The following is an 11,441-nucleotide window of genomic DNA, read 5'->3' on the forward strand; positions in this document are numbered from 1 at the left end:
GTAAAAACTAAAGTCTCTGTGAGATCTCTCATTTCCTATTTACCACTAGCTCAAACTACTCTAGACACACTGGTCTGCTATCTATTCCTCTCACACGCCAAGCACAAGGACCTCACAGCTCTCACACTTGCCATTTCCTCTGCTTGCACGGCTCTTTCTCTCAAATACATGCTTACTTGCTCCCTCACTTCCTTCTGGTTTCTGTTCAAAAGTCGTCTTGTCAGTAAGGCCTTAACCACTCTCTATTATACGTCATTTTCCCTCCTTCCTCTGTACTCTCACTATGTTCCTTACCTCTGCAGCCGTTATCACAATCGTACAAACCACCAGTTTACTCTTCTATTGTCCTCTGCACCAGAATGTAAACTATGAAGTTTCATAATAACTGAAATCTTACTAATTGTGTTCATTGCCCTCTTTCTACCAACTTAATGGTTTTGGCACAGAGTAGCTACTCAATACACAGTTATTGAACGAAAAAAATTAGTAAATTTTGTCCAAGATCTATAATCAAATTCAAGAAGCAAGTCTACAGCCATGCCACCCTGAACAAGCCTGATCCCGTTTGATCTCGGAAGCTAAGCAGGGTCAGGCCTGGTTAGTACTTGGATGGGAGATCACCTAGGAAGACCAGAGGCAGTAGGTGAAAAAAATAAGTAAAATAAAATAAAATAAATAAGGGATTATAAGCTGACAAGGTCCTTGCAATCTGTGAGGTCAACCAAGGGCTGTCTTGCCTCAAAAAAGAAAGAAAGAAAGAAAGAAAAATATTTCAAGAAGCAATACATTTAAAGCCACCATGGAGAGAAGAAGCCTCTTTCATTCCCCATGCTTGACTGCTCTAGAATCAAAGCTGCCTAGGCTCTGTGAGGGATTCAAGTCCTTACAAAGACATTAAAAATGAATAAAATCTAATAAGGCATAGTGTTTAAGAGTTAAGGTTCTAGATCCAAGCTGCCTGTATTCAGATAACTATTTCTTACTTGCTGTGTGTCCTTGGGCAAGTAATCTACTTCTCTGTGCCTCAGATTCCTCCTCTGCAAAATGGTGATCATGTTAATACTTACCTCAAGAAGTTGCTATAAATATTAAAGAAGATATATTACATTTAAGGTACTTAGAAAAGGACCCGGTACATAGTAAGTACTTAAGTGTTAGCTCATGTTATATTAAAAACATTGTACAAATAACACTCTTTTGTTCCTCACGAAGTTTTTTATGAGAGGGATTTACATGTATAGCATATATGTGTGTGTGTATATATATATATTGTATGTATGTATGTATGGGTATATATATATACACACACATATACATAAAGTTAGTTAATTAGATAAATATGTGTGTATACATATATGCATTTATTTAAGTTGCATATTGGTTTTCTTTTCTCCTGTGTCCAGCCTCTTGTGTCCCACATAAACCCTAAAGCAGGACTCGGCACTTCTCTTTCTTCCCAAAGATAATCCACTCCACCAAATATAATGAGCAATTTATATTTTACTTAATATTTCATATATTTCATAGGGGCTTGGAAAAGAGGCCTTATATCACATACCACACAAAAATAATTTTAAAGATCTTCAATAGCTACTTCTCTACCAAAACTGCTTCTTGGCCATGCCATCAACCAGGCTTCCCCCTTCCCTGCTTCCCACACGGTGCCCTGCTACTTCCTCCAGGGCCCCTGGCCTCCTTCATCTGGGTTCACCCAGTCTTTATGTCTGCCCACCCTGTTTTCAGCAGGGGATCTGTAGGAGCTGTATCTTACTTGTGTCTTACTCGCTCCTGCATCCTCTATTCCTGACACCTACCCAAGGGCCTGCTACATAGTACGTGCTCTGTGTGCTACTGAGAGAATGAATAAGTGAAAGAATCTAATACATGAATCTATCGTCTTTGATGGAAAGAGAAACTGATACAAAAGAGTGTCAAAGGGCCTGTGGAATGGTCAAAGAGAAACCTCAGATTCTCCCGCTCTTCTGTGTCCCCATATATCACAAAGACCAAGCACATCTAGTACCAGCCTTGCCATTAAAACCCAGAATGGTTCTGACCGTCCTGTCTATTTAAAGATCATTATTACACCAGGAGCCAGTCTTGGGCTATGCAGAGAGCAACTCTCTCAATAGCTGCTTCTTTTCTTTTATCCTTTACTGGGAAAAACTAATAAAAAATGTGGGAAGCTTAAAAATATTCCAAGGGGATTTGATTGTTCACTGGTGGCCAGTTTCAAGAAGCACATACTGATGAAAACAAACCTCATTCCCTACTGCCTCACTGTCCAGACTGTCCAGGCTCTGTCCAGGCTGAGCAAGACTTGAGTCTGAGGGAGAGTGACCTAAGCCTGGATTATGACTGTCTCCTCTATGATTTTTTTTTATCAAAGTGAAGAATAACTCAATGCTGATGAGAATAGAGATGAAAGACAAGCTCCTAAGGGTTCTTGTTTTGAGTGTTTCAAGAAGGCCTTTCTCTTCCTCATTTGAATGGCAAAATTGTAACTCGCCTCAAAACTCTACTTAAGTGATACATCATAGTTCTTTCTCTAAGTCCCAGCAAGGCTGATGCTTTTCTCCTCAGTGACTACTCTTCAACCTGTACACTTGTCCATGCCTATCCCTGTAGCCACAACACATATTATAGTCACTGTTCTACAGAGGCAAGTTACACTCCCCCATAGATAACAGGCTTCTCAAGGGTGGTATCGCATTATGCCCAGTATATAATTAGTAGTCAACAAATTCTGTTAAATATATAAACAAGTGAGAACTACAAGCAGGTTGAAATTTCAACTCCAATCTAAATACCTTCTTAACATAGATAAGCCATGGTATACTGATCTGTACAGTAGATATGATAATCCCCTCACTGACCTCATAGGATTGCTGAGTTAATTCAATGAGATAATAGCTATAAAAAGGCTTTATAAAGGTAAAATGCCATACAATCATGAAGAGCTATTGTTAAAGAATATCACACTCCATTTAATTTTGGACAACTCAAAAATCAATCCAAGAACTGTTTTTTTAAATGTCATCTAACCTAAGTTTAATCATAAAATAATTTAAGTAGGAGAAGAGCTGAATGAATTCATTCAGAAATGCAAGTAACAGTTTTATCTGAGAAAATAAATTAGTATTGGCATTTGTAGTATATTACTATAGTATAAAAGGAGGCATAAATAAAATTCAGGATGGGAAAGAATAAGATATGATAGGATAAGTAAGATTCAATAGTATAGGAAAAAAGCAAGCTATGAGAGCATAGAGGGACAGGGCAGTAGGGTAGTTGGAAAGACACACAGACAGGCACAGCAAGAGGAGAACCCTTTTAGCCTAATATACACCAAGTAGATTTCCTGGTGATCTCGATCCTCACAACCACCCTGTGAAAGATCATATTATAAGCCTATCTGTAAAGATGGTAACATTCGGAAAGTTGAAGAGGGGAAGTAAGTTGGAGCATGGGACTGTAAGCTTCATGAGATTAGGAGCGCATCCCTTTAACTCGCACCCCCTAAAGCCTGGGGAAGTATCTGGCACATTATAATCGGTATATATAGATAAAGAAATGAAGGAATGAATGCTGCACAGCTGCTAAGTGGTAGATCCACCATTTAAACCACAGGCTGATTAGCATTGAAGCCTACCAACTCTTTCCACTACACCACAATCAAGTTTATATTAGGAGTTTGCAATTTATAAAAGCTACAAGACCAGCAAAATTCACAAAATGATATAATTGTCCACATCTGTGAAATAGAATAATTACCAACTACTGAATTAAATATAAATACAAATATTAACACTATGTCATAGGTCCTAAAATTTCTTAACAGGAAAAAGTTCTCATTGACTATTTACGGTAGGGTTGGGCACAGGATTTTAGTGGGTGTCGTTCTACTTAGTTCTCATAAACTGCCTTGCTTAAGTGTGAGTTAGGAAAGAGAAACTATCCAAAAATAGGTGGTTTTGTTTTTAAAATCAGCTTTATTGATGCTTAATTTACATGAAATGAAATTAACCTATTTTAATTTTCCCCTTTATTATGTATGCATACACTCATTATGTGCAAACATATACACTTGTGCAACTGCCACCACAATCACGATATAGAACACTTCCGTCTCTCCAACAATTCTTTTATAATGTTTTTCAGTGAATCTCTCCTTTCCACTCTCCCCCTGAGGAAACCACTGATCTGACGTCTGTCATTATAGAAAGTTTTCTCTATTCTAGAAATTCATAGAAATGTAATCATACTACAGGTAATATTTTGTCTCTGATTTCTTGCACTTACCATACTCATTTTGAGATGCATCCAAGTCATCACGCGTATCGCTACTTTGTTCTTTGTATTATTGTTATTTCGTTGTATGGATTTACCACAATTTGTTTATCTATTCAGTTGTTAGTGGACAATGAGGATGTTTTTAAGTTTGAGTTATTGTGAATAAAGCTGCTATGAACATTCATGTGTAGGTCTTTGTATGGATATGTTTCTATTTCTTTTAGGTGAATATCTAGGAATAAAATTACTGGGCCTAGAGTAATGATAAGTGTATAAGTAACTGGATGTTTTCTAAAATGGTTGTATTATTTTACCAATCACCAGCAATGTATGAAAATTCTATTTGTTCTATATTGTTGTCAACACTTTGTACTGTCATGTGTCAAATTTAAAATAATTTTTAGCCATTCTAGTAGGCATTTTCATTGTGGTTTTAACTTACAGTTCCCTGATATGTTGGGCATATGTGTGGGTTGAATGGTGTCCCTGCAAAAGATATGCTGAAGTCTTAACCCCCAGTACCGGTGAATGTGAACATATTTGGTAAGAGTGTCTTTGCAGATGTAAGGAAAATTAGGTCAAACTGGATTATGGTGGGCCCTAAATCTACCAGCTGGTGTTCTTAGAAGAAGGTCATATAGATATATGCAGGCATGCACATGGAGGAGAAAGCTATGTGAAGAGACAGGCAGAGATTGGAGTGATCTAGCCACACACTTAGGAACACCAAGGATTGCCAGCAATGACCAGAAGCTAAAGAGAGACATGGAATAGATCCTACCCTACAGCCTTCCCAAGAAGCATAGCCCTACTGACACCTGAATTTCAAATTTCTAGTTACAGACCTATGAAAGAATAAATTTCTGTCAATTTAAGTTTATGGTACACAGAGTAGTCCTAGAGTATGAATATGGCATTTTTTCATGTACTGATTGGCCAACTGCACATCTTCTGTGAAGCAAATGTTCAAATCTGCCTATTTTTAAATTTCATTGTTTATCTTCTCGTTATTGAGTTTTATACACACACACACACACACACACACCCTGGATACCAGTCATTTGTTTGATCTATACTTTATGAATATTTTTTCCCAATCTGTGGATTGTTTTTTTATTTTCTTAACAGTATCTTTCAAGAGCAAGTTTTTAATTTGGTGAAATAAAATTGATATTTTTCCTTTTATGTCTTATGTTTTGTGTCCTAAAAAATGCTTATCTACTCCAAGGTTATGAATATTTACTTATATTTTCTTTCCAAAGTTTAAAGCTTCAGTCTATTTGTCTTATCCATTTCAAGTGAATTTAGTGCACGTATGAGATAAGGATCTAGTACTTTTCTCTCCATATGAGTACGCAGTTATTTTACCACTATTTCCTAAAAAGATAGTTTTTGTTCCCATTGAATAGTTTTTGCAACTCTGTTGAAAATCACTTGAACATGTATGTTTATGTCTATTTCTGGGATCTCTGTCTGTTCCATTGATTGATATACTATATCAATTCTATTCTGATTACTGCAGTTTATAATAAGTATTGAAATAAAGTATTATAAGTCCTCTAACTTTATTTATCTTTTCCAAGATTTTGGTTATTCTAGGTCTTTTGCATTTTCATATTAATTTTAGAGTAAGCTCGTCAATTTTGGGAGAAAAATCTATTGATTTTCTTTGAGACTGCATTGAATCAGTGAGTCAATCTGGAGAGAATAAACATTAAAAATATGAGTTTTCTAACCCAGCAGCATGTTAAATCTCTTCATTTGTTTGAATCTTAACATTTCCTTCAGCAATATTTTGCAGTTTTCATTGCACAGGCCTGGCACTTTTGTAGTTAAACTTATTTCTATGGTATTTAAAACAAATTAATTTTATTGTTTATTGCCAGCATGTGGAAATACAATTAGTTTTTGTACACTGAATTACATCCTGTAACCTTGCTAAATTCACCTGTTAGTTCTATTAACTTGTTTGTAGCATGTTTAACACCCAGATAGAATTTGCTAGTGAGCCATCTGGGTCCAGAGTTTTCTGTGGAAGAAAGTTCATTATTATAGATTCAATTTATTTAATATTTCAGTTTCTATTCCTATTTCCATTTCTTCTTTTATAAACTTTATTAATTTTTGTATTGCAAGGAACTGGTCCATGCATCTAGGTTCTTCAATCTACTGGCATAAAGCTGACCATAATGTTTCTCTATTGATCCTTTAATATCTGTAGTATCTGTAGTGATATCTCCTCTTTGATATTGGAATTTATATATTTAATATTGGAATTTATATCTTTCTCCTTTTACTTGATTAGGTTAATTAGATGTTTATTAAAATTTTATTGACCTTTCCCCAAAACCAGCTTCTTGTTCCACTGATTTTCGTTTTTGTCTGTTTTCTACTTCACTGATTTCTGCTCTTGCCTTTATTATGTCCTCCTTTCACTTACTTCAGGTTTAATTTTCCTCTTTTTTATAGCTTCTTAAGATGGAAGCTGAGATAGATTTTAGATCTTTTCCCCTCTAATATAAGCATAAAGCTATGTATTTCCCTCTAAGTACTGCTTTAGCTGGAAACCACAGCTTTATATCGATATTTTGTGGTTTCACTATCGTTCACTCCAAAATATTTTCTAATATCAAGTGTTATTTCATCCTTGGCTCATGAGTTGGTTTTCAGAAATTTGATTGTAATGTTTCCTAGCATAGTTTTATTTTTGTTTATCCTGCTTGATTTTCAGTTAGTTTATTTAATCTATGAGGTTATAGTCAAGTTAAAAACTTTTAATCATTTCTTCAAATAACTTTTCTGTTCTCTTTTTGAGGTTATAATTGCATATATGTTAAATCACTGAATATTGCCCTACTGCCACTGTCACTGAGAAATTTTTAGCTCTTTTTTCTCTTGTACTTAATATTATACTATTTTTTTTTTATTGCTATGTCTTTAAATTCCCTTAGTTTTCTTATGTAGTGTTTCATCTGCTGCTAAGCCTTTCCAGTGTATTTTAGATTTCAGATATTGGGGTTTGTTTTTCAACTCTAGAATTTCTCTTTGAGTCCTTTTTATATATAGTTCATTTTTTGCCTCTTAATGTTTGAGGTTTCTTTTCAACCATGAGCATATTTATAATACTATTTTATAGTCCTTGTTTACTAATTCCATGATGTCTGCATGTCTGGGTCTGTCCCTATTTACTGTCTTTATTTTTCTTAATCATAGGTTACATTTTTCTGCTTCTTTACATGACTTGTAATTTATTTGGATGCTAGCCATTGTAAATATTTTGTTATTTACTTTCCAGATTTTGTTGTTGAAATTTGCTTTGTCAATTACTCGTGGGTCAGCTTGATTATTTCAAGGCTTGTGTGTTTTGGGGGTAGGGGGGTTTGGCTTTGTTATGACATGTCTAGAGGAGTCGGCTTTACTTCAGAGCTAGTTTAGTCCAATCACTAAGGTGTGACCCCTCCTAAATGTTTCTTAAAAGGCTCAGAACTAAAACTCCTTTGCCAACTCAGGAATTGTTTGGTTTAATACTCCATTAGTAGTCCTTTGCCTAACTGAGTAGGCTTTTTCCCTATCATACATAGTTTAGTATTCAGCAATGGTCTAAAGGGGAGATAGCTACCCCTCCCCCCAAGACACACACTCACTTTTTCCCCCCCATATCAACCTCTTCTCTAGAACTCTTTCCTGCTACTTCCGGATGCTTCAGTCTCTGTCAACTTGAATCATCTCCTCAATTCTTGAGTTTGACATGCTATGCTTGATTTCTTCCTTCCTTTGCTATAATCCAGAAAGTGCCGCTAGGCAGAAAGCAAGAACAAGTGTCATTTTCATCCCACTTGTTTCCTTTTTCTTATTCCTGAGCAGCCTATTGTCTCGTGTCTAAAAGCAGCTCTTTCACATACTTTGTCCAGTTTTCTAGTTGTTTACAGTGCAAAGGTAAGCCTGGTAACAGTTATTCTAACATCATTGAAATAGAAATTCCAGCCTGTCTTTTAAGATAAAGAAAGGAGCTATTTTTGAATTTTAAAAAAAATTATACTTAGAATCTCAGTTCTTCTATTCATTAGCTATGATCACTATATAGAGAAATAACTTCTCCTAACCTCAGTTTACTCATCTGTAAAATTGAGATTATGGATCCTACCACACAGGGTGGTTGTAAGGACTGCCTGATCTAAATTTTCTCCCTCCCTCCCTGCTTTGACAAGTATTCTCCAAGGAATGGAGAGTCAGCAGTAAAGGCCGAGAAAGCCCCTGCCTGCACTGAGTTTACCCCTGGTGAGGATATATGTAGAAACACATAAAGAAAGAAGATATTTCAGATAGTGAAAAATTCTATGAAGGAAATAGAAGAGTGATGTGATCTGAGAGTGACTGAGGAAAACAGTTTTACATATGGCCACTAGGAAAGTCTTCTCTGAGGAGCTAACAATGAAGTTAAGACCTGAACAAGAAGGAACCAGGAAAGCAATGGCATAAAGCATTCTACACAGAGGAATTAGCCACTGCAAAAGCTCTGGGGTGAGAATGAACACATTTATTATAAAACTGAAAGGCCAGTGTGATGGGTGCAAAATAAAAGAGGAAATCAATGGTACAAGATAAACTTGGAGGGACAGAAATGGAGAGATCAATTCATATGTGCCTTATAGGAGAAAGTTAAGGGTTATTTTAAATGCCATGGAAAGCTGTCATAGAGATTTTATCGTTTGTTCTGTTTTGTAAGCAGAAGACTGATGACAAAATATAATTTCTGGTTTTTCAAAATCATTCCATCTCCTTTATGAAAATTCTTAACAGTGTTATAATTTTAAGAGCTTTTTGATAAAATTTAAATCGAATTTCACTAATATTTATTTAGTAGATACTATATGCCATACATTTGGGGAATAAAAATTGATGATTTTCCCTGACTGCCTGAATCTCAAAATCTTGTTGAGGAGTCAGATATACACCAAGTAAAGGTGCCTGTTTCTTTACCATCACTGAGCAGAGAATAGGAATATCTTCAGTGGGTTAAAAATTGATGCTAAGTCTGAAGACTTTCTACCCTGAGACAGTTTCTCCATCATATCTTCCCTCTCTAGTTCACCTCTGGAGACTATATCCCATTCCCCATTAGGAAGAGAGGTCTGAGATCACCAAAACCATTTTCTATTTTTCTTACCCGATGGTTCTGATTTTTCCACTTTGCTTACCAACACTAATCCTGAGATAAGAGAATGAGATTTTAAGTTATAAAAGAAAAAAAGTCACACCTAATTAAGTGGATTTTAGGCTTGAAGAATGGGCACAGCCAGATAATTCTCTGGAGGTCAAGGTAGGGGTGGTCCATGGCTCCAAATTGAGTATCCAATTACAAGAACCCAAACTGGAGCCATCAGGATTCTAAACATCTGGAGTTTCCACCTTTAAAAAAACACACGCGTGCATGCACACACACACACACACAGTGTCAATCGTAGGCCAGTTATAGTCCTCATGCATTTTTAACACATTAATCTGGTGTGCCATTCTTAACTGTATACAACATAGGCATTTAAATTAAATATAAAGTTATGCCAAGGAGAAGGCAAAAATAGAAAAGCAAGAAAAATACCTGAAATGGATTATAAGAAAATTTGATAAATATTCATCAAACTAAAACTGATTATTAAGTAGCACATTCCTTTCAGAGGGATTATTATCTTCAAAATTCTTCACTATACTTGAAACTTCTTTAACAATTGATATATATAGATTTCTTCACATTCGAAAAGACGTGGTTTTTCTATCTCCTACGTTTAGTTTATTTTAAAAAATAGAAAATTTTGAAAAGGAGAAAGTACAAAAAGGAAAAAAGTACCCATATTTTAAAAGGTATAAAAATTGGCTCCTATTTTGAAAAGTAGAAAAAGGAAAAAAAATTACCATATTCTCACTACCACCCACTTTAAATCTTCTGCATTGCTTCTTTCCAATCTTTTGTTCTATGCATATTTTATATATTTGGGATCATACTATATATTCATTTTGCTGCCTAATTATTTTTTCAAATTTCCGTATTATACATCTTATAGTATTGGATTATTTGTTATAGCTGAAAATATTCTATCATATAGATAAAACCATTCTCTATGGTTGGGATTAAATATGGTGTTTCATTTAGGCTACTTCCATTTAAGCTATTTGAAGAATCCCATATTATAGCCAATGGAATAAGAGATGATGAGAGAACAACTTTCAGAAACCCACCTCCACTTCACTGGATGTGAAGCAAACCTAACAATAGGTATTATTTAATGATAGCTATTTTATGTATGGCATTCAGCTAAAAACTTTACCTACCTGATCTCTTGTAAACCTCAAAAATACCTATAAAATATTTTCTCATTTTACAGATAGAGAAGCTGAGGTTCCTAGAAAATATAAATATAACTTAAATCATACAGTTGCATAAAAAGCACAGATGAGATTTAAACACAGGCCAATACAATGCCAAAGCTTTTTACTGGATCCCAATAGGGAATAATTATCAAGCTGGGTCTTAGGATTTAGTTCAAAGAATTAAGAAAAAGTACAATAAATGATTTGGTGCTGATGATGATTAAATTGGGAAAATAATGGATAACTTGGTCCCTTGGAGATAGTAAAACTGATTTGGATCTTTAGCTTTTTGGGGCAGATTTATGATCCAAAAGTCTTCAGGGAACAGTTTTCTTTATTATGTCAATATACAAAATCTTGGGAAGTTTAAACAGACAATAGGTCCAGAGGGGAAAGCAACCAATTTTTAATATACTTTCAATATTCTAGGAATTTGAAAAACATTAACTTACTAATTCTATACACTGTGAAGCAATTATAATTAAACCTATTTTACAGATGAGAAAACATTCTGCAATGTTAATTTATATCTCCTATCATGTAGACTTTTACTACCTTAGAAGTTATTAATCTCACTCTTAGTCAAATAGTCTTTAGGATAATTATTTGCCTTTTCTAGTAGACTCCTTTTCTTCCAACTAAAGGCAACAAGCTTGATGGTAGAGAATGCATCTTAATTTTTTTTTTTTTTTAGGCGAAGCAACCCTTGGTTGACCTCGCAGATTACAAGGACCTTGTCAGCTTACAATCCCTTATTTTTTATTTTTATTTTTTATTTTCTA

General features: G+C 34.9%; 1 pseudogene; it reads left to right on the top strand.

The window, feature by feature from the left end:
* The first annotated feature begins 527 nt into the window (after positions 1-527).
* Positions 528-646, top strand: LOC120581146 (uncharacterized; annotated as a pseudogene).
* The last annotated feature ends 10,795 nt before the right edge of the window (positions 647-11,441 follow it).

Source organism: Pteropus medius, unplaced genomic scaffold (assembly GCF_902729225.1).
Source record: "Pteropus medius unplaced genomic scaffold, Ma_sr-lr_union100, whole genome shotgun sequence".
Lineage (NCBI taxonomy): Eukaryota > Metazoa > Chordata > Mammalia > Chiroptera > Pteropodidae > Pteropus > Pteropus medius.